This window comes from Halichoerus grypus, chromosome 6 (genome assembly GCF_964656455.1).
Source record: "Halichoerus grypus chromosome 6, mHalGry1.hap1.1, whole genome shotgun sequence".
In the NCBI taxonomy this organism is placed as follows: Eukaryota; Metazoa; Chordata; class Mammalia; order Carnivora; family Phocidae; genus Halichoerus; species Halichoerus grypus.
In genome coordinates this window covers 119,908,817-119,932,544 of record NC_135717.1, presented here as the reverse complement: position 1 = coordinate 119,932,544, position 23,728 = coordinate 119,908,817, and the positions used below count along the sequence as shown (strand labels likewise).

The window sequence follows — 23,728 nt, the reverse complement described above, 5'->3', positions numbered from 1 at the left end:
CTCCTGGCTAGAGCCCCTTCCCCAGTGGCCAATGTGCTGGGGGAAATAGAGGCAACCCATGTGATGATTCTTCAGCCTCCTAGAGGCCTCTGAGGGGTTCCTAGCTCCCAGGTGACCTCCTCCGGGAGTCTTTTGGGAGGATTCTCATTGACCGCTTTTTCTCCCACCTCTGAAATTTATTGTCCATAAAGTTCACCTTCGTGCTCAGGTTTATTTTATTTTTTAAAATCTGGGATGGATAAGTCTTTTTTTTTTTTTTGTCACACAACCCAGTGCTCTTTGGGACCCAATTCTTTACCCCTACTCTTTTTGTGGCCCATGATGCCAGCATGAAGAAGGAGTTCAGTCAAGGCAGTTGGCTCTTGATTGGCCGCCCCTCTCCTCTGAGTGCTGTTGGCTCAGTCTTTGATGTGGTGGCTCATCTGGGGCTCTGACAGCGGAGCATCTGTGAGCTGCTGAGTCGGGGCTGTCCTGGCATAATGGGGTGAATAGGACACATGAAGGGGCCCCTGTCCCAGTGAGGGGAGGACACCGGGGCCTGGATGCCTGCAGGTGGAGAGAATGCTTGAGGGGGAAGTTGTGGAAATGACAGAGGTCAGTAGGTTGTATTCAGAAAGACTCTGGGAGAGGAGAGAGTGGAAGAGGTCGGAAGGACAGAGGGAGGCCTTGGCAGAGGGGGAGGGAGGGAGTCCAGACGGGACAGGCTTACGGAGGTGAGGAGGCTAGAGCACCTTTGCCTGTGGGCGGGGGCCCACGTGTGAGCCCGGCAGCTCTTCTGTCCAGGAGGGGCTGGGGCAATCGTAAACATTCCTCTGCACTTTGAGGATTGGACTCTCCTCCCTCCCCAAACTGTAGGCCAGATGGGATCTTATGTCTCCCTGTGATTTCTAGGCCCAGCCTCACCTGTGTTCAGGCAACATCGCCCGATGCCAAGTTTGGGTCAGACCAGCTTTGCTCCATACCCTCGAGGTCCTCCCTGGGGCTGGAGCTGCCTTTGAAGTTGAAGAGAGAAGATTGGTGAGCTGTGTGCTGAGCCTAGATCTCTCCACCGTCAGTGAGGCAGGGAGGCTCTCCCCTTGGAGCCCTTTCTTGGGGGCCGAGGTGTTGACATATTAGTTGTCAGAATGTAAGTGTTTCACCCTGGAATGCTGCATGAGGCTGCCGGAGTCACCGGGCATCCCTGGCCTGCAGGGAATCAGCATTCACTGCACTCCTAGAGCACAACTCTAGGTGGTGCCATTCACATAGAATTCAGTGCGCATGGTGCACCCCCCTCATGCCACTCCCCACCCCACCCCCCGCCCGCCCAAAATTGTGTGATGGCGGGCCACTGTCCTGCCCTTCTGGGCTCAGGGTTCTGTTTACCTGCTCAAGCTGGTCCACCTGAGGACTGGGGATATTCAAGGGAGGCTTTGCCCAGAGACACAGGGATGGACAAGTTAAGTCCTCACGAGAAGTGGGCACCAGGAAACCGGAGGTTCTCCCGGAACGACAGGACCACAGAGGAGTGCGCAGTCTTAGACCAGGTAGCAGGGACAAGAAATGACCACTTCCATCCATCAGGGGAAGGAAACTGCCTGATAGCCCCGTACTGAAGAGGACCCCCATATGTAAGCACCCAGTGGGGCCTGGCCCCCGGTGGGCGTGAGGCGGGTCAGCGTCAGTGCCTGTCTCCAGTCTCTAGGTTTAGGGCTCTTGGGAGCGGAAGATCTAGCCACTACCGCGACACTTGTGCGCAGGACCTTGCTGAAATCGGAAATGGGATCCTGACCCAGACGGGGCTCCGGAATTTGTTTCCTTTTGTTTTTCTCCTTCGTAAGGAAAGCTTAGTTCACTGTTTAGGATGAAAAATAACAACCAGATGAACGGAGGAAGGATCATCAGGAATGATAAATAATACGCTGCAGATGTGGCTACAGAGAAGGGCCTCCAAAGGAGCACAGGGACTTTGAACAGTCACCTTGGGGGAGAGCTGCCCCCCCCGCCCCCCACCGCCCCGGCCAACAGGGCCAGTGACACAAGTGCTTCTAACTGCTCCTTTGGAATTGTCTTCAGGGTGTGTGACTCAGTTTCTTGAATGTCCTTATTGGTGACAGATCTTTAGCCTTTGCTTTTGGCGGATCAGTCAAAAAATAATTCACAGTTAACAAGGGTTGTCTTGAATATTTTATAGAATAGCTATAAAGTCCATCTTAAAAGGAGACTTTGCAGGGGCACCTGGGTGGCTCAGTCGTTAGGCGTCTGCCTTCGGCTCAGGTCATGATCCCAGGGTCCTGGGATCGAGCCCCGCATCGGGCTCCCCGCTCGGCGGCAAGCCTGCTTCTCCCTCTCCCCCACCCTCGCTTGTGTTCCTGCTCTTGCTAACTCTCTCTCTCTGTCAAATAAATAAATAAAATCTAAAAATAAATAAATAAATAAAAATAAAAGGAGACTTTGCAGAAGTGTTTTAATTAATAGAGGTACATATGGGATAAGTATATGTCCTTCTGAGAACAACCCTTGTTTGTTCTCCTGGGTTTGTTTAAAAAGCGAATCACAGATATTTATCCCGTATTGTAGTCTATATAATAAAACAACGTGTTTTGATGTTGAAAGGCTGTATGCTAACCACTTCCTCCTCCTGCGATTGCAAATTCATGCCTCTGACGGTGTATAATGCATTGGCTTTGGCCAAGGAAGGGCGGGAAGAGAGGCATCGGGCAGACCCGAGGGAGAACTTGTTACAATTATTCAGGGAGAAGGTTTGGGTCCCCATCTACACCTGAAAGTTGCCTAGCTCCGCACTCCTCTCTGGACTAGCTCTGTGTTCGTTCTTCCAGAAGATTTGGCCAACTAAGCAGAGTGTGCTTATCCCTTTAGTGTGGGGAAGATTAAATTTCTTAGCTCGGTTGCCTGTCATTCACCTGCAAAAATCAACACTCAGCTCTAAGGGAGGGAACCTGCTGGGTTGTGAATTAGGTAAAAATGTATTTTTCACAAAAATGGAGGGGGTGAGGTCAAAATAAATCTACACAACAAGCCTGTTTATAACAGTTATTAGTTAACTTAAACGAAGACCTCTCTAGCTGGAGAAGTTTCCGGAAGTTTCCATTGCTGGAGAAAGTCTGGGAAGAAGTGGGGGAGCACCAGATCAGGGGGCCTGAGCACTAGTCTCAGGAATGCTTGCCCTCCCTGAGCAGGCTTTTCTGTCCATTCGGAGAGACCCCTTTCTCTGGGCTTGTGTTGGGTGAGCGAAGGTGGCAGTGGGTGTTATCACCTGGGCTGGGGGCAGAGGGAGGATGGAATGACCTCCAGGAGCTCTAGCCAGGCAGAACGCTCAGCACTCCTTCGCTGATAGACCAAGCTGCAAATCAGGAATTTATTAGGAGCTGAGACTCATTTTCCCACCCTTTATAGCCCTGACGACTCAGAGCCAAACTCTGGCAAGGGGCTTCCTCATGGTTTTAATTAGACAATTAATTTTTTATTGGGTCGTTTGATTTCCGGAGCCGATTCCACTCTCCCTCTTATCCCCCACCTGCCTCCCAGCTGTGAACAGCCAAGGGGAGGCAGGGGGATTCGGGGAGGGGTGCAGAGAAAAAAAGCCTCCGTCTCCCTTTGAGCTGATTTAGGAGTCAGTGAGTGGGGAGGGGGCCGGAATCCCTCTGCCACCGTCAGCAGGTCTAGCTCCAGAGACACTATCCAGAGCTCAGACCTGGGCTTGCAGGGTCTGCACAAAGGCATTCTTAGCTGCTCCTCCCAAGCTTCTCCCAAGCTGTTGGGCTAATTAGTAACACGGGGTGGAGGGGGGAGAGGGAACAGTGCCCAAAATACATTAGCAGCATTTCTGTGGTTAATCCGGGTGGTGCTGGAGGCTGTTTACCCTCTACCCAGGGATTAGGAAACTGTTTGAGTTAGAAGGGCAGAGAGAGGCCAGGGCTGGGCTCTGTCCCCCACCTGCTTGTAGGAGCTGGGGCGGGGGTGCTGAGCCAGCAGAAAAAAAAAGAAGGGGGAGAAACCTGTCTCCAATCTATCTGCCTTATTGATCTCCCTGGCGTCCAGCTGCTGGCCTGCTTTTGAATCTTGATCCTCTCCACTCCTGCTTTACCCCTCGCCACTGGCCTTGTGGTCAAATAGGAAACTGGCTCAGAAAGGTTGGGAGGGAGGAAAGAGGGAAGGGATGCGGGTTTTAGCGGTGGGAACGAGCCTGGGGGTGGAAAGGTCTCCTATATGCCATAGATGTTCTCTTGGAGGAGGAAGGGGGAGTCCCCTCTGGATTCCTGACCATCCCCATACTCCACCCTGAAAGGAAAAGAAGGTTAGACTCAAGGAAGAACTTACGCACTTTCAGTAGCAGAAATGAACAGCTCCCTCTTTAGAGTTTGATGATTCGGCAAAGCCGGGTATTTTGAGAGCAACGTTGCTTGGAGGCCTTAAAATGGAATTGTGGGGAGTAAGAGGACTATTTCCTCAGGTGTCCTGTGGGTGGGGACATTGTCACTTGTTGTTCCAGCATAAGGACTCCTGAAAGTGCGCGGACAAACCCAAAGAGGCCGACACAGCCACTCTGAACGAAACTGACAAGCCTCTGCAGACACAGAAGTGGGCTCTGGGGTGCATCTGGGGCCAGGGCTCTGGGGCCCTCACAGAGAGAACAAGCCCCCAAAAGCATAAGTCAGGATGCCACGCAAAGAGAGGGGCTGTAGGGACCCCCCTCCCTGCCCACATTCTCCTCCAGCGTGATCGGTGAAGGTGTGGGCCCGGCACCACCCCTCACTGGGGGGCTGGGGAGAAAGAACACCCACCTCCCTTGGGGTGTGGGACTGGAAGAAATAATAGCGCATATTTGCACTGGATTGTGAGGACACAAAGATGAAAGGACCCAGAAATCAAAGGGACCCCCGAAGCTCAGCGTGAAGACCTCTGGATGTAGAATTTGTTCTGCAAACAGATTTTCTTTTTCTGGGGAAACTCACGTTGAGCAATCCCTCTGCTCAGGTGTGAGGTGGTTCCATGTTGGGAGCCGGGGGACAGCCCCGTGGTGGGCCTTCTTGGGACACAGTCCTGCCTCCTGCTGGGACATATCTGTGCTAGCCTGTCCCCTAGCTCCCAAGCTGTGCAGAATGGTGCTCAGAAACCCACAGAAAGAAGGTTAGGTGTGTGGGGGTGGGGGTGAAGGGCCGAGCAGGCCAAGGTCATCCATGACACTTGTGCTTCCGTGTGGCTCCAAGGAGGAAAGAATTCAAACCTCCCAGGACTCAGGTGCTGGGGTAGGGGCGGTGCAGTGTGGGTGCATGGGGGTCCTGAGTGGGCACCTCTGGGACCGTACAAAGGGGTCAGGAGCGCAGGCAAACCTCCATCCGAGAAGTTATGGGGGGGGTCAGGATCCATCTGTAGGAGCGGGGAGAGAAAGAGACGTGGGGCGAAAAGAATGTGAGAAAGAGGAGAAAGAAAACGAAGGCACTGAAAGAGAGAGAGAGAGCAAGCTAACAGAGACCCACACAAAGAGAGGCCGAGAACCACCCGTGTGAGCTAGGGGACCGTGGCAGGCAGCCGGAGGCGGGGAAGGGGGCGCCTTGGGAGGGTCAGGAGCCAAAGCAATCGGCTTGGCTTCTGCAGGGGACAGTGGCAGGCAGGCAGGGAGGGGAAGGGCTGCAGAGAAACACGGGCTTGCCGGGCAGAGGAGAGGGGTGGCCGTGGGCCCTGAGTCTCCCAGCCCTCAAGCTTCCAGCACGGTCCGTCCTCTTGCCCTTTCCCTGAGCCCAGGGCGGAGACTGACGGGACTGCAGCTTCTCTGGGTCCTGGGTGGATTTGAATAATTAAGTCATCTGGATTCTTATGATTTACCATTTTCAATGATAAATAGACAGCGCCCAAGCCAGCCAGTTGGCAAAACTCTGGCTGCTAGTTATAATTTGTCAAGCTGCCAGCAGATTCATGTTTTATGCTAATGGAGAGAGGCTCATTGACTGGGGGAGGCAGTGACCCGGTCAGCTCTTTCCTCAGGCACCCCAGAGGTCGAGAGGTCGGGGGAGAAAGGCCGAGAATGGTATGGATTTTCTGTAAGGGTCAGGGTAATTTTATAATAATTCAGCGGGTACACACACTCTCGCATACACAGAGGGTCATGCGTGCGGAGATACGTTCAGATCTGTGTGCGGCCGGCCCCGCACACACACACGCACGCGCACCTGCTCCAGAGCGCACGAGCCTGGGGCAGGAACACTTGTACGCCCCCCTGCAGCACACTTGCCTATGCACACCCTTGCTGTCACCTTCAGGCACGGGATTACACCCAGGCAAACCCTGCTCAGCCACCCAGAGGAACACGTCACCCCGCGCAGTGACAGCGCACATCTCTTTTGGGGGGCCCCTTTGCCGACCATCCCAAACTCTTTATTTCGGGTCTGCCAATCCCAGGGCACGTTTCTCACCCCCATTCTGATATTCTTCCAGTGGGGGAAACCAGTGAGACCCAGGGCAGTCCTGTTTTTCAACCAACTGGGTCTGGGTAGCTGGGGCCCGACGAACAGGGGCTCTGAGACCAGGGACCTGGAAGGCTGCAGTCAAAACCAGCTGAATGCAGACTTTCTTTTCCATTGATTTATTTGTATATCTGTCCACACACACTGAAGCCTCAAAGTGGCAGGAATTGCTCTTGACAGTCATGACAAACTGAGGTAGAGATGATGCTTCACACATAGTAGGTACTAAATAAACATTAGTGGAATGAACTGCTGATGCTGCTCACTCGCAGATGGAGGAAATTGCTCATTTCCCTTCTATTCCTTCACCTCAACGAGCCTTTATATCATCACTGGCTTGAAAGGCCAGAGAAGAGGTGTGGGTCTGGGTAAAGACTTCCTATTCCTTTTTTTTTTTTTTTTAAGTTCTATGTCCAATGCGGGCTTGAACTCATGACCCTGAGATCAAGAGTCACACGCTCTACCGACTGAGCCAGCCCGGCGCCCCGAGACCTCCTATTCCTTGATGTGAGAAATCTGGGCTTTCGGTATGACTTTTAAAAATGCTAATTTTATACCAATTGAAGCAATCTGGTCTCAACTTTGACCCCCAGTGACCTTCAAAATGGATCAATGAGCGAGGGAGGACTGAGGAAGGAGCACCTGTCCTCCCTCCCGCCCATAAGAGAATCTGAATTCACTGTGAGTCGCTTGTGAGCCGGGCTGGGAGCTGCCGTTGATTACCATCAGCAGCTTTAAGGCTTGGTGGGGGCACGGGGAAGGACTAGGGGGAAGGGGACGGACATTTTATTTCCCTAGCACCCCCCACCCCCCGCCCCGGGAGTGAGGGAGAAAACCACAACACTGCGGAATGAGCAGGGGCCGAGGTAGCGAGGAGAGCCCAGTGGAAGCTTCCTTCAGGCTCCAGATGTGGCTGCAGCTGTCAGCTCTGCCAGCTGGGAGTCCGGATCCTGAGAAGTGAAGTCGGTTCCCGCCTTCCCTGAGGGGCCAGTGGAGGCAAGGCAGCTGCTCTGGGCAGACAGTCTGCATCCCTGTCACTGAGGCCTGGAAGGAGACGTCTCCCTTCTTTGCTGAGCAGATGTGGAGGGCTTGGGCCGGGCTGGTCAGGCGGATTCCTGGGAGAGACAGCTGAGAGCCAAGAACCGACCAGCCTCTCCTTCCAAGGGAAAGAGGGCCCCGAAATGCATCAGGAATAGGGAGACAGGCTTTGCTTCTTTCCTAGTAGGAGGCTTTGACCTGGCATCACTGGCCTCCCCCCGCCCCAGCACCCCCACCCCGCTGAGGCAAGGGGGGCTCCTGTAGGCCCTTGCTCACCTGGGAGAGAATGACCTTGGGGGCGCCAGCAACTCCGCCCCCGTGGCCAGGGGCAGGCCAGCAGGTGGATGAGGTGGGAAAAGATTTTCTGGGATGAGCCGCGGGGATGTGAGGGCGATCATCAGGACTACTAGAGAAAACCAGCTGATTCATCCTGCACCTGCTTAGCCAAGCTGACTCCCCATTTTGACCTGCATCTTCCCATCCCCATATCTGCATCCACATCATGAGCTCCTGAGGGCAGGCTCGTGTTAGTCTGCCTGATGGTCTCAGAGCAAAGCCTCCGGGGTACAAAGACAGTACAAGGGTGCCAGCTTGGGCTCAATGATGAGGGAAAGAAAGAACAGAAAGAACAGGAAGATGGAGGGAAGGGAGCAAGAGAGATTGAGGGAGAAAGAAAGATAGATGAGGGAAGAAGCAGCTTGAGAGAAGTTGGGGGAGCTAGAAGTGCAGTGCTGGGAAGTGCTGACCCAGGGCCCTGAGAGGAAGTGCCAGGCTTACTGGGGACCTGGGGGGCAGCTGGTTGTTTGAGGGTCCTCCAGCCCATTCCCAAGACTTGTGCTGCCCTTGGAAGATGGTGCTCATCTCAGTGACTTTCCCCTTTGCACTGCTGGGAAACAAAGGAGTTACCTAACTGGCTTTAAGAAAAAGAGAAGGAAGGAAGAAACAAAGAAAGAGAGAAAGAGAGAAAGAGAGAAAGAGAGAGAGAGAGAGAGAGAAAAGAAAAGAAAAGAAAAAGAAAGGAAGGAAGGAAGAAGGAAAGAAAGGAAGGAAGAAAGAAAGAAGGAAAGAAAGGAAAGAAGGAAGGAAGGAAGGGAAAGGGAAAGGAAAGAACCCCCCTGAATCAAACCGAGCAGCTGTCCCTGGAAGCACATGAACAGGGCCCTGGAGTGCAGGCCCAACAGGCTCCAGACACACACCCACCCCCAGTTCATTCCTCTGCAGCTGAATCTAAAGGCCCTTTGCCAATTAACGTCTTTGTGTTCACGAGTTCAGTGGGATATCCTGCAAACCTAGAGTCCACTTGTCCTCATTCTCTTTCAAGAATGACTTCCTTCTCTGGCTCCTTCAGCCCTGGAAAACCTCACACCAAGCCTTTCTCAGATGAATACAACCCTTTCTCGTGGAGAGAAACCCCCTACCCCGGAAGGAAGTTTTCTGGGGTGTGGATGGAGATAAGGATGGCAAAGGAGGAGTTTTCTTCTCACCAATGAAGAAAATGAAGATGCCCTTCCTGGGGAGAGGGTGGGGGGACCAGGCCTTCTCTTCACCCCTCTCTCACCTGCACAAATACAGACAGGCTAACCAAAATTACAGAAGAACCCTCCAGCACAAAGGACTCATTTGACCTACGATCAGACTGAGGCCCAAGGTCACAGCCAGAGCGTCGCAGAATAAGGTGGCCAGTCTGCAGACAGCCTCGGCAGCAGGGTCAGGGTGGAGGCGCTTGGGGCGCTGGGCGAGGAACTGAGCCAGGGCCGTGTGGCCACCCATCCCTCTCTAAACTGCCTCTTTGGCTCCATGTTCTGGTTTTTGAACCGGACCTTGACCTGCGGAGCCTCAAGGCCCACTGGGCTGGGCTGGGGGCAGGTATGACTGCAGAAGGAAGTCCTTCTCCAGCTCAGGCAGCTGCTTCGCAGAGAGGCTGGTCGCAGAGGGCTGGTGTGAACCTCCACCTCCCTCCCCTGGGCCAGGGCAGCCAGCGGGGGGTGGGGGGGTGGGGGGGTGGGGTGGGGGGGTGGGGGGTAGGCTAAGGCCAAGGTAGCCTGGGGGGTGCCCGTGGGGCACCGGGAGCGTGGGAGACCCCAGCTCAGCCATAGCCCACAGTGGGCCTCTTTCCCTCCTCCTTCCTCCTCCTCCCTCCCTCCTCCGAATTGGGATCCCCTTTCTATTAACCCGGTTTCCTCCTCTCCTTTCTTTCCTCTTTCTCTCTCTTTATTTCTCATTTTTTCCTTTCTTTTGCTTTCTTTCTTCCCTCACCTTCCCTGCTTTGTCTCTATCTTCTTCCCTCCCTTCACCTCCCTTCAGCCTTTCCTGTCTTTCTCCCTTCTGTTTCTTTTCTCTTTTACTTTTTTCCTTCCTGCTTCCTTTACTTTCTAGCTCCCTCTTTCATTCCTTTGTTTTCTCTTTCCTTCCCTTCTGTCTTTTTTCCCTCTCACCAAACAAACAAGTTCTGCTTCTTCATTCTGTTCTTTATCAAAATTTCTTCATGTTTGCCCCTCTCTCACCCACCCTCCTGGAGGCCCTTCCTCTGTCCCCACTGTTGGGGCTTTTGCAAATCTTTTCTTCCCCCACCCATCTTTTATCTTTGTTGTTCTCAAATTTTCCAGTCCTTTGTGCTGTTTCCTCGACCTTTTTTTTCTCTTCCTTTGTTTCTAAATCCTCTCCCTGCAACAGGCATATAGCAAAAAACTGCCCCTTCCCCAGGTTGGGGCTCTGTCCTGCAGCAGGCCAGCCATCCTTCACGCCAGTCTTTGTCAAATTCCCTCAACTTGGGGGCCAATTTCAAGGGTCCAAGAGTGGGACGGTCCCCCCTAGTTGAGAAGTCAGGGCTGAGCCCACAGCTCCCCACTATAGGCTTAGAGGAGCCTTACCAAACTTGTCTCTCTGTCAACCCTGATAGAAAAGAGAAAAAGAAAGGACGGAGTAAAAGAGAGACAACCCCACAGATCGTAGGAGGAGAGTGGGGGAGTGTTGGGGAGGCAGGGGCGAAAAGGACTGGATTCATCAAGAGGGGGGCAAAGCCTAGAACCGGGCACCTTCTCTTTAATGCACCCAGAGCTTGGGCAGCTCGCAAATAGAAGCCCCACTTGGCTCTGGGGTCAGTTCCGGGATTGGGGTGGGATGAGACCTTCCTTCCACTCCACTCCTCTGCTGGAGAGGTGGTAGGGCCACAGAATGGGAGGAAAGAAAAGGGCTTAGTTTGGGGGTATCAATCACCTTTATGTCTGCTTCTGGATCCATCCTTCTCAAGGCCCACACTCTGGAGACCACATCTCTGGGCAGTGCGCGCTGGGCCCTCTTAAACCTCTTAGCGAGGCAGGCCCGATCCCGGGGCTCCGGGAGGAGCAGGTGCCCCACAGCCACTGCATTACCAGCGGAAAAACCTCGGGCGCCCGCCGCGAAAACAAAGGCTTGGGCGGTTTTGAGCTCCCAAGGGCGCAGGGCTAAGCGGCCTCTGGAGGTGCGGGCTGGGCACGGGCAGGGACACCAGGCGCTGGTGTGAGAATGGTCCCTTCTGCGATACACAACCCCTCCTGGCCCTCTCCAAGAACTGGTCCAAATCTGCAGGCTGCCGCCTGCCCGCTCTTCAGGGCCGGACCCACAAACCTCAGGTGCCAAGGAAACCGTTCGGCCCAGGCCGGGCCTCCATTCCGGGCACCCCATTCCGGGCACGCGGGGCTCGAGAGTTCCCCGGTCCCTGCCGGGGCACCCGCCCCGGCCTCCGCCCTCACCTGCTTTCCCAGACCATCCCGCAAGGCAGCCCCAGCACCCGCCCTGGCCTGCCTACTCCCCCTGCTCTCCACCCGGGACGCCCAAGTTCAGCCGCGCCGTCTGAAACCACCCTCTGCCCTTGACTCCTTTTAGAAGAGCCATCTCTTCCTCCCGGGACTTCCCTTGTGTGTGGATGGGGGGCAATCTCAGCCCCGGGATGGGGTAAGGGGCTCTTTTCCTTGCCGTCCCTTGAGCGCTGGAGAAAGGAGGAAGATTGTGCTGGGGGCGGGGGGAGGACGGGGAGGGACACTCCTTTGACTCCATCTTAGGGAGATGAATCTCTGGATCAAAATTGGTTTACAAGGAAAAGAAGAAGAAATTTGGGAGTTGTTCCCTCTCTCGTGTCATCCTAACTTAAAATCAGTGACCGGTCCCGGGGCAGCAGGGGCTGAGGTTGTCCAGAGCTGGGGCTCCAGGCCGACAACCCCGCCCCCGCCCCCCCCCTCAGGAGAGTGGGAAACCGCTATTTTCGGCTGGTACTTCTCTCCCTTTCTGCGGAGACCCCAGTGGGGATCTCCAAGCGTCTCTAAGAGTTCGCTGGGTGAGCAGGTTCGGGACACTGATAATACCCCCTGATTGGGAAACAGCAAATGCATCCTTCAGTATAGGAGGCACAGCGCTCCTCCCTCCCACGTTAAACCTCAAAACCCCAACTCTGCTCCCTTTTCCATCTTCCTTCACAAAACTTTTCTGAAGTTCCCGCAAGTTGCGTTTGCAGAAAGAAGTAATCACACTCAGACTCTTTGGGTCTCTAGGCCCCCAATTTCTCCCGCCCTCCCCAGTTTTAGAAGCAATCCCTCTCCTATCTCTGCCAGCTCCCACCTTAGTCCCCAAACTCAGGGGAGGAAAGCTGCGCTGGACCCACTCATCTGACACACGGCCGGCCCCAGCCCAAATTCCTCCGAGGGGGGGGGCAGCAGGGGAAGCGGGATGGAGTAAGGAGGAGAGAGAGAGAGAGACGGAGAGAGACAGAGAGAGGGAGAGACGCACGCACCCCTCCAGAGCCCGGCTCACCTGCTCCGGACGGACTTCTCTTGATTTTTATCCATTCAAAAGTTTGTTCGCCTCTCAAACCGTCCCAGGAGGGGCGCAAACTCGGCAGTCGGCGTGAGAAGGGTGCCCCTGAGGGCGCAAGCGCCTGATCCAGAGCGAGCCCCAGGGAAGCACCTTCCCCAGAGTGTGGGCCGAAGCAGTGATCCGGAGAGAGGACATTCAAGCGCCCGGGACAAGGGGCCCGGCTACTCGCCCCGGGACTGCCCGGGGCCGAGTGGGCGCTACAAGAGGGTGTGGCCAGTCGGGGCCGACCCGGCGGGGGGAACTGGGAGGAGAGGGCCCTGGGTCCCCGGCAACGTCTCTTCGTTTCCTTCAGTTTGTGCCCTCTCGGGTGTGTCCCAGCCAACAACATTATCTCAACCCCTTCTGGGGCGGCCACTCAGGGCCGGGACAAGGAGAGGGAGGGTGAGGGGGCGAGGAGACTCCCCCCTCTTTAGCCCCTCCCCAATCCCCGCGCCACCGGTCCCCCCCTTTCCTGCCCAGAGCCAAGGGACAGAGAATTGCAACTAGAAATTCGATCGATTGGTACGAGGGACCACGTGGTCCAGGGTTGGCCAATGACCAGGACGCCCGGGATGAGCTAATAATGGAAGCAATTTGTAACTTTCAGTAGCTCTCTAGGCCTGGGTATAGGAGGGAGGGAGACGCGCGGAGGTGGGGAGGTGGGTACCCCCAGTCCTTCCACTCTCCTCCTTCGTGCAGGGGCACCCGGATTCCCTATTCCTCTTTTGACCCAACACGCAGGCACTCACAGGGTCCCGCGCCCACCTCTGTCTAGGGGCCGTCGCTCCAGAAAAAGGTAAGCGGGTCTTCCTCCCCTGAAACACCCCCTCCCCCATCCTTTCTGGCACCTGCAAACAACGTCCCCCTTCCTGCCCCATTAGGCAATTTAAATCCGGTTTTGTTTTTCTCTTCGTTGAAAGGAAGCAATCCTTTTATTTATTTTTCGTATAATCTATTTCAGGTTTGGGGGAAGATTAGATTCAGATTAATATACTTTTCTTGGGGGAGGGTGAGTGGTACTTTTTAGATCAATTTTATATTTTCTTCTTTGGGGGAGGAGTATTCTACTTATGGAGAGTTTACTTTTCTTTGGGAATGAGTTACACCTTCTGTTTTTGCAAGTTTCACTTCTCTGAAGATGTCAGTTTCCCGCCTTTCTCCATCCCATCTTCCAATTTCAATATTTACAAATAATCAGTTAACTGATTTCAAGTTTCTTTCTTTCTTTTTTTCCTTCCTCACTCGTTTTTTAGCTGTTATTGAATCTCCATGTTTTGTTTTGTTTTTCCTCCGTGTGAAACTGTTACTTTGTGTTCTCTTTTTGTTTGGTAAATGAATTTATTGTTTGGGAAACTCTACGGGGGTGTGAACAAGGTCTCTTTTGATTAATTCCAACCCCTCCTCTTTTGAAGAATAATTTACTTGAAGTGTTTTATGCCTTATCCTCATTTTTGTTTTTTTTTAATCTCTCAATTTTGTTGCATTTTACCTCCTTTTAAAACCTGACTTGTTCTTTAAATTTAATCTTTTATATGTGACACAATTTTTGAAGTTTTTATTTTATAAACTTCATCATCTTATATTATTTTCTTACCCTTCCCCAGCCCCCTTCGCACTCTTTTCTCCTCCATCTCAGGACCCTCACCCCCAATGTCTACAATTCCCAGCTTCACATTTGACTCACCCTCCTAGCCAAGGAGGGACAACCTAGGAAGAAGAAATGATCTGCTTGGGTCAAAGCCTACGTTCAGGGTTCTAGTTCTGGGCTCCTTTAGTAGGACCTCCCCAGCAAAATCAGGGAAAGCAGAATTTCTGTTTGAATTTTTAGTCTGGGACTGAGCTCCTTCTCCTTGGCTTTATTCTGGGCATCTCTTTGGTACACAAAGTGAATTTTTCATTCTCATCTTTTCCCTAAATTCTAACAAAGTACAAGCAGATTTTTTTTTTTTCTCCCCTAAATGTAAGCTGCTAGCTCAGGGTAAGCCTGTTGGGTTTTTTACCTTCTGGAAGAAGATTCCCAGAGGAAACAACAATGTTCAGTCCTCTCTTTGACTTTTGATTAAGGTGGAGGCGGCAGGGATTAGGGTACCCCATTTTGATCTCCGGCTCTGGCCGGACTGAACACAAAGAAGGAAGAGTGAGCTGGCTTGGGGACTCCCATCACTTCTGGTCAGCGAGGTCTGGCTTAGGATAGTTTGGGCTAAATCTCGGCTCTGAGGAAATTCTTTTTGTAGCATTACTGTGAAGTAAACCATCAAAATGGTTGGATGCGGTTTAGTCTCTTCAGATGCATTACAGGCACAAAAAGCAAAATACCAGAGTAATCTGTTTCCTAAAGATCCACCTCCTGTGACGTTGTCCGTTTCTCGGAGGGGAACAGACCCCAACTCAGCAGAAGTCCAACTGCCTCTGCCCCTCCCCTCTGAGTTCTCCAGCTCCGTTGTCACATTGACATTCTGGGCACATTTGGCCCAGCCCCCGTCCCTGCTTCTCCCAAGTATGAATCTAAATTACTATTAATAAGGGGCCGCTCCAAGTTAATTGGCATTAAAAGAATTCATTTCAATTTGTTAATATTAAATGAACGCGCTGCACTTTAGCTCCGTCTTCACCCAGGATTCCCAGATGAGTGATGGGAAGTGGGGGCGGGGGAGTAGATTGAGGGTTTTATTTCTGACTCTCCAACTTAGCCACTGCGGTGCCTCCCCTGGGGGCTCGAGATCTAGGCGCAGTGGGGGCCTGATTGGGGAATGGCCGATGGTATTTCTTTTTTTTTGATGAAATTTATCTGATTCTGTGGGAACTGTGGGAGAGGGCAGAGGGAGCTGAGGGAGAGGGACCGAAAGGTTTGTAGGTCACAGTGGGGGAGGGGGGGACTGTAGGGGAGTGGTAGGAAGAGTGGGGAGGGAAAGGGACAGAAGTGAAGGGGAGTGGTTGTGGGTTGTGGGGGTAAAGCAGATTTGTCAAGGAAGGTGCTAAGACCCATCTAGAGAAGGAGGAGCTGGAGGTAAGGGTGGGAGATTGTGGGGCAAAGCAGCTAGGGGTTCTGAAGCTATCTGGCTGTGGGACTTGAGGCAAGTTGCCTAACTTGTCTCTGTCTTAACTTTCTTGATCTGTAAAACTGAACAGTAGCTATCCCAGGGGGTTGTTTGGGATTAAATGAAATAAATGTGATACGTTTTCCACAGTACTTGCCCCTAGAAACTACCAGTGAATGCTCTTATTCCAGCAGATTCTGGATTCTGGAGCCTGAGTGCCTGGTTTTGAATCTCAGCCCTGCCTTAGGCTAGCTGTATGACCTTGGGCAAGTTACTTAACCTCCCCAGAGGACAGTTTCCTCATCTGCAGAATGGAATTAATGGTCCTAGCCCATAGGCTGCTGTGCAGACTAAGTGAGTCCGTGTGTGAAGTGCCCAGAACAATGTCAGTGGACTGGGGAGCACCGTATAAACATTAGTTATTAATGTTGCCTTTTCTGATCCGGGAAGTTTGGAGATAGAGGCATGGAACCTCTTAGAGGTTAAGAGCTCCATGGATTCTCTAAGACCCTGATCAGATCAACCCGCTCACCCCCATCCCTGAATGTGTCTAACGACTGGGGTGTATGTGGTGAGGGTAGGAGAGTGAGGGGGCTGGGGTGCCTGAGTTCTTTCTTGGCCTCTGCTGTGGCTCTTGGGTTGGCGGTCCTGCTCAGTGCCCACAGACTTCAAGGGGAAGTCCCTTCTTCCCGCCCCCCGCCCCCCAAAAGGGCCTTGGTGGAGGAATTATTTTCCTGGTCTAATACCTCCCTTTGGTAGAGAGTCAGTCCCCGGAGTGTGCGCTGGGGGGTGTGGGGGAGAGCAGAGGAGACTGACATTTCCTAAATCCCCTTGAGCTGTGTACCAGCCCCCACATGCCCAACCCCTCCAGAGGGGTCCAAAGAGACGTGACTTGCTAAAGTCATAAAACTAGAAAGTGGTGAAGTTGGAATCTGAACTCTGATCTGCTCGATAACCAATCTGAACCCCCTAACGTTGCTGCCCACTTCCTGAAGTGGGGGGGGTGCCCGTGAAGGGAGAGACAGTCCGCATGGAAAGTTGTGGAAAGGTTGAGGCCAGGACCATGGGGCAGTGAGCAGATAGGGGTGGGGTGTGAGGGTTGAGGGTGGGAAGGGGCCGAGTGGGAATGTTTTAGTCAGGCAAGACTTGCTGGAGGTGGAAAGCTAGATCAGGGTTCAGGTGGGAAGGGAGTGAGGATGGGAGGTAAAGAAGAGGGAGGGAGTGGTACACTGGCCAGGCAGGGGAGGGAGGAAAAACCATGCAAAGGCTGGGTGAGGCCAGGGGACAGGGATCAGGCTTGCTTTGCGGGCGCCTAGTAAAATCACTTCCCCTTTCTTGAGGGCCTCCTCTGTGCCGGGTACAGATATTATAGACAGGTGGATCCTGTGTAATGCTCACGACAACCCTGACAAGTAAGCTTCTTATTCCTATTTCTAGAAGAGTCCTTTGCAGCTCAGAGAGCTTCCCCATTTCAGGTCACACATTTAGTAGCTGGATTTGCTCAAGCTGTCTGCAAATCATGGCCTCCCTGCCTGGGTCTCGCCTTCCATCCCCACTGCACCCCCACATTTGTAGTCACACTTAGTGACGGCGAACAGGGGTGGAGAGTGGGACAAGACCATGAGAAAGGGGCAGGTGGGCGGTAGGGCAGAAGCTCGCCTCACATACTTGTGAAGAAGATGGATAGAAGGGTATTCTCTCTGGAGCAAGGCTTCCAAGTCACTGTCCTGTGACAGCAGTTCTTGGAGGGATGGCCATTGGGGATCACAGCAACCTCATGGGGATCACATTGTTTTCTGGACTGTGGTCTCTATTTCCCCTCCTTTGAGAGGCAAAGAGGAAGAGGGTGGCGCAGGTGTGGGTCTGAGCCCTGGATTAAGACCGCTAGTTGTTCGATAAAATCCCTTCTCTCCATGAGAACCTCCCAGCTGGACACCCCATTTCCCAGCTGCCCTGGCTGCCAGGTGTGGCCACAGGGGAATGGGAGCCAAGGAATGTCATCAGAGCCTTAAGACACTGAGGAAGTCCTCTTTTTCATGAGCTGGACCTGACTCACCTGAGACTGAGCTTTGACCCTGCAGTTGAGGAGGATCCCTGAGAGAGAGCAGAGCAACAACATGGAAGGAAGCCCATCTCTGATCGACCAGGTGGAGCAGAGCTGCCTGCTCTGGAACTGCTCCATCTAGACTGTTACGTGAGAAATAAACTTGGTTTCTATGTGCGACTGTGTTTGGGGGCCTTTTTGTTGGCAGTGTTGCTTTTGTCCTTCCTGATGTCCCTTCCTACACCAGCTTTGTCAGTTCCGACCCCCCCCCCCCAGGATTACATCAGATCATGGACTAGTTCTAATAGTGACATTTATGGAGTGCCAGATATTATGCATGTCGGTTACTACAATCCCCATGACAGTCCTCCGAGATAGGGATCGCTGTTATTCTAATTTACAAATGAGGAAACTGAGGCCCGAAGGAGCTATGTGATGTGCCCGTGGACACACAGCAAGCGTTGAACTGTGGTCCCAAGCCCGGAGTGTGCAGAGCCTGAGCTCTCTAAGTCCCCTCCTGCAGGTGAAGAAAGAGGGGACCTTGGAGATCATCTCATGCTTGGCCAAACCCCATCACAGTCATGACAGGGGCCTGGGCATCTCTCATCCTCTCACCCTCCCTTCAACCCAAGGAACTCACCTGGACACCTGTTAGATGTTGGCTTGCTACTTTAGATTGTATTTGAAAACAGGGCCCCAATGCTAACACCAGTTTTAACCCCCCTGATAAGTTTAATCCTCCCCCCCCCTTTTATTAGAGATGAGGCTGAGAGAGAGGAAGTGACTTGCTTAAGGTCACCTACTTAGTTCTTCTGTAATTTTCTGAATCCAAGATGAATTCTCTTTCCACCATATCAGCTGCCTCAACAAGCAGCAAGGACAGAAATAACCCAAACCAGGCAGGGGGCCTGTCTCTCATCTGATAATGTTTCAGGATAGCCAAGCCGTGTTTCCCTCATTTCCCCCGCGCCCCTCCCGTTGCATATCTGCCTCAGAGAGCTGCCTCCCCGGGCCTGTACCTTTTCTCCCGCCGCCTCCTCACCCAGATGGTCAAACACGCAGAGAGAAAGGAGAGCGGGGGCCGGAGCCAAGATCCCTGACTCCTTCAAGTCTTTCCACATTTATATCTCCCTCCTCCCCTTAGGCTCCTTCTGAGGAGCCCACCAGGGAGGAGAAGGGGGAAAAATATCATAAATTTCCCCTATTTATACAAGAAGACAGAATGTTTCTTGTGCCAGAAAAAACACAGAGAGGGAGCTGTCAGGGGAGAAGAGACCCAGCCCCATACCTTCTGGGGCCAATCTATCTTCCCGAGTCATGGCTTGGGGGCTACCATGACACTGCCTGGGTGACTTGCAGGCTCTGGCTTGGGGGGCAGCCAGGACTGACAGGCCTTGACCTTTGTTTCTGACCACGGCCCTCCTGTTCCCTCTCAAAGGCCCTACCCCTTCTCGTGCTCTCTCTCCAAACAAGTTTCTTGAGAGAGAGCTCACGTACCATACGATGCGCCATTAAAGTGTGTCATTTGGTGGTTTTAGTAGATTCACAGGTATGTGCAACTATCAGCACAGTCAGTTTGAGAACATTTTCATTACCTCAAAAAGAAATCTCATCCCCTTTAGTTGTCACCCCCTCTAAGCCCTAAGCAACCTCTGATCTGCTTTCTGTCCCTATAGATTTCCCTGTTCTGGACTTTCCTATGAAGGGAATCATAATGTGTGGCCGATTTCACATCACATCAGCATCATGTTTGCAAGGGCCTTCCCTGGCGCAGAGGGTATCGATACTTCAGTGTCTCAGTCCTTTTTATGGCTGAATAATATGCCAGTGTGTGGCTAGGCTACATCTTGTTTATCCACTCATCAGTTGATGGATACCTGGGTTGTTTCCACCTTTTGGATATTATGATTCTCCCTTTATTCTTATGTCTCTAGACAGCCTGGATCACACAGAATGAGGTTTGTGGGCAAGAATGAGTGCGTCTCACCTGTGGGAGCACCCAATACCTGTGAAAGCAGGTCATGTCTTGTTTTGTGTTAATTACGTATTACTAAGCTGGAATTTTCCTCCCCCTGTTAGGTTACTCAGAGGGGGCTACTCCTCCCATTCTCTATCAGTTCCTTTTTTTTTTTTTTAAGATTTTATCTATTTGAGAGAGAGAGAGAGAAAGGAGTGCACAAGCAGGGGGAGGGGCAGAGGGGGAGGAAGAGGGAAAGGGAAAGAACCTCAAGCAGATTCCGAGCTGAGCGTGGAGCCCAACAAAGGGCTCGATCCCACGACCCTGAGATCATGACCTGAGCCGAAACCAAGAGTTGGATGCTTAACTGACTGAGTCACGCAGGCGCTCTTATCAATTCCTTTTTTATCATTATTATTTTGGACACTTGCCATACTCCTCAGGCTGGGGGACTCAGCCCCTTCTCCAGGTGTTTCAGAGACACCTAAGTAGATGAATGGATGTCTTCCCACTGGGGAAAAGGTTCCTCCAGTGATCCTCCAGTATCTCACAGCTGAAGGAAGATCTGTGGAGGCTCCAAGTTTTGGAGGTGTGACTGAGGCCGGAATGCAGGCCTCGGGCCTCTACCTCCTCACCCGACCCATTTCAGTCTTGCAGATGTGCTTTGCGCTCCATCTGTTCACTCTTCTAGCAAGTATTCGTTAGGCATCCCGCGAACTCCTCAGACACTGCCCCTGCCTCCTGGACCTTGCAGTTCCGGTGGTGACAGTCTGATAAAGACAAGTGAGCAAAATGAAGTTGTGCAAATTCTGCAACACTTATTGAATGAATGAAGGAATGCACACTCAGTACCCAGGATGTGCTCTGGAAAGAAACTGTAAACATCGGAGGTATAGATCGCTGTGTGCTGCTCACCGCCTTGCCTGGTGTGGAAGTCACGCTGGTCCATCTGTCGGAGGCGGTGGTGCGCGGATCGTGCAAAATGTTAGCTGAAATAGCTCCCAGTTACTGGACCAGCCATCTGCCAAGGGATTCATAGATATCACTGATTTTCACCCTCTTAATTAGGTAAAATTATCCCCATGTTGAGGAGGAGAAAAACTGAGACTCAGAGGCTCAGCAACGACTTAGAATCACACACGCAGCTGTTAAGTGGCGGAACATTTGTACTGGACTCTGGGATGTGTATTTGTTTTCATTCCAGCTCTCCACGACCAAGACAAATACTGCTCTTTCTGAGGCCCTGGCACAGAGGAACGGGCCACCCTCCCCTGTCCTGCCCCTGCTCAGAGGAAAGCACGCCGAGTCGGTGCTGTCGCCCCTCTCTCATAGCTTGTGTCCCCTGGTTATACCTGTCCGGTGGGTGGGAAGGGAAACCAGCCGTTACCTCCCAGCCCTTGCTCTGTGGGAGGGACCCACGAGAGGCCTGGATGTTGTCAACCAAAGACTTGAACAAGCCAAAGAGCTGATGACATCGACAAGAAGGGGACCTCAACGCAGCAGATAATCAGAAGTTGACGAGGGACCGTGCTTTCGCGTCCCTCCCTGCCTTCTGCTAAATCGGGTCGCTTACGTGCTGTCAATGACAAATAACAGATTTTCACACCTTATAATTTTCCCATGCATTAGTTCCCCTGTCACAACAAACCTGAGCAGTATCCACGGCTGGCCCTGTTCCAGGAAAAGGAAGTTTGTGGGGCTAGAATCCAAGTGTCCTGCTTGATTTGAGGTAATGACACTCACGTAGGGCTTACTGTGGACCAGGAACTCGGTGAAACGTTTCACGACTGCTAACTCATCTACTCTTCTCTACCACCATCTGAAGTAGGTATTAGTGTTCTCCACATGCCTTGGAAGATGGGGAAACTGAGGCACAGTAATGGAGTGTCTTGCCCAGGGTCGCACAGCGGGCAAGTGGCAGAGCAGGGATTACGAAGCAGTCTGTGCGGAGTCACCGCCCCAGGTGGGCTTGGCACGGTGACTACACCTGGGAACCCCAGTTTGTTCTTCTGCTGACACCCCTCCCCTTCCCCCTGCCTCCCTCAGTCTTTACGGCCCATTGGAAAAAGCAAGCCAGAGCTGTGGCTCCCAGGGTGACGATACTTCAGCGGCCTCCTTGGCACTGTCGTTCCTGTCCCCCATCTCCTGCCAAAGGCTGCAGCCGGGAATACCACGGGCGGTTTGCCACGGATCAGGGTTTCTCTGGAGAAGGAGCTCGCAGGAGGGCTGCTGTGTGAAATGAAGTAACCCGCCGTTGCCCCTATTCCCTCATCAAGAGCTGCCAAGGGAAGTCCCTGCGCGTTTGAACAGGTGCTATCGAAGGGGAGCCTCCGGCCAATTTGGAGCCGTCCTGGGGGCTCGAGCGGCCCGGGACCGAACAGCTGCATGGAAAATCCGAGTGTTGTGTGTTACTTGTTCACCAGTGCTCCGTGTCGAGGGCCCAGGGGCGTGCACCTGAGCGGTGAATCAGCTTGTTCATCTACTTGTTAGCCCCTGATTTATGCAACACATTCCCACTATGCACCTAAGAGGCCCCGGGCTGGGTATGGGGGACAGACAAGACGATATTCCTGCCCTACAGGGGCTCACTGTCTAGAAGTGGGGGGGGCAGGAACAAGATGACAATGATTTGTCACTTGCCCCCAGCGCTGCCCTCCTTGCCTCTCCCCGTGCTCAGGGGCACTTCCCACCTGGCCCAGGTGGCCCGCTGTCCTTCTACCTTCTTTCTGCCTGGATCACCACCTTCCTCGTGAGCCGGACCATTTCTGACACAGGGAGTCTTGAATTTCCTTCCCTGTCAGTTACTGTTCGGCCGCAGGTGGGGACAGAGGTGACCATAAAGCCGCAGATGTAAGGCCTCACTGTCATCGGGGGATCCCAGGTGAACCGGGTGGGTGAGTTTGTTTGCCTCCTGTGTTGGCTAAGCTGCCCCAGGCCCGGGGTGCTGACTGCATCACCTGGGCTCCCGACCTCTTGTTTTGGGCTGGGTTTGGCCAGCAGGGGTCCTGGCAGGGAAGGAGAGAGGAGCCAGGCTATTTCTTGCCCGTCCCCTGCTGCCTGCCCTCTCGCCTGCCCACAGTCCTGGCGGGGGTTGTGCTTCCTCTGGGGCCACGGCTTTGCTGGGAAGCCCCCCTTCTCCTCAGCCCAGCTTGCGTCAGGCTTCTGTTTCCTGCCCCTTGGGGCTTCCTGGTCCCTCATAGGCCCTTATTGGTTCCCTTAATCCTGTCTATACCTTGAAGATTGTCATGTCATTAAATGGTCCAGCAGGAAGGCCGTGGCCAGGCCGACCGGAAGGAAACGCACTGGTGCTGAGGGCCCACTTATGCTGGCCGCGCCACCCAGCTGTCTCCTTCGGGCTCCCGAGCCCCGGAATCCCTGCACACACCTTACCGATGAGAAGTCTATGGCCCAGAGATGGAAGACAGAGCATGCGGGAGCTTCCTTCTGTCTCCATCACTCTGGCAATCAAAGAGAAGCCCCACTGTGTGATCAAGGGCTTGGAGGGTGACAGACAAATCTTGGCCTCGGTGGCAGCACAGCACTGGGAATCTGGAGCCAGACCACATAGATGTGAATCCTGGATCCACCTTTTACCAGCGGTATGACATGAGACTTGACCGCTCTGTGCCTCGGTTTCCCCATCTAATTCCCTGGGAACAGCACTGGCACACAGTGAACACTCTGTGTACGTGCGAAAAAACAGAGCCCGTGCCTCCTCCTTCTTTTCTCCCCTCTGCCCTCTTCTTATTGCTCACCTCACCTGCCTTCTTTCCAAGGTCCTGAAAAAGGATGAACAACCACCAGGGAGGCCCTTGACAGGTCTACTGGTCTCCAAGCTCTTCGTGAGCATGATTTGCCCTGCCTTGCCCCGAGGCATCATCATTTTGGGGAGAACAATGAGGACCAGAGACATCCAGTTGGATCCCCCACTCCAGGTCCCTATGCCCAGTGGGCTCAGCCTCGATGCGTGCAAAATGGCCTCTTCCCCCCAGCCCCCTCAACTTACCGGAGCTGCAGGGGGCCTGGGAGCTCTTGGTAACAGCACATTAAGCTCCTGTTTGTGGGAACTTTAATTTAAACACAAATTAGAGGCGGCAAATGACTCTGGCAGCCAGATAAGCCATCCCAGGAGAGCGAGGAATAAGCCAAGAGAATCAGCCGAGGTAAGGCCTGAATTTAAACTACCATAGATTCCCAGAAGCCTAGAACAGGTGAAGGCTGGAGGTCCTCAAAGAAAAACCCCGGAAGCCCCACATCTCAGCTGCCCTTCTCAGGCTCCATGCCAGCCCCCTTCTCCGACATTCTCTAGATTTCCTTTGTGCAAAATTCCATCCCTCCCTGCTCCCACCTCACTGTTTTG

The 23,728-nt window shown here is 53.1% G+C and overlaps 2 long non-coding RNA genes across 2 annotated transcripts; one reads left to right on the top strand and one right to left on the bottom strand.

Annotated features, from left to right (window-relative positions):
- Positions 1 to 6,567: 6,567 nt before the first annotated feature.
- Positions 6,568 to 12,865, bottom strand: LOC118555819 (uncharacterized). The gene is made up of 2 exons (XR_004927169.2): positions 12,288 to 12,865; positions 6,568 to 7,620 (listed from the first exon to the last, which is right to left on the bottom strand). It is a non-coding gene; the product is annotated as an uncharacterized LOC118555819 (long non-coding RNA).
- Positions 12,866 to 12,870: 5 nt separating this feature from the next.
- On the top strand, positions 12,871 to 17,588 carry LOC118555820 (uncharacterized). Its single transcript, XR_004927172.2, has 2 exons — positions 12,871 to 13,125; positions 17,409 to 17,588. It is a non-coding gene; the product is annotated as an uncharacterized LOC118555820 (long non-coding RNA).
- The last annotated feature ends 6,140 nt before the right edge of the window (positions 17,589 to 23,728 follow it).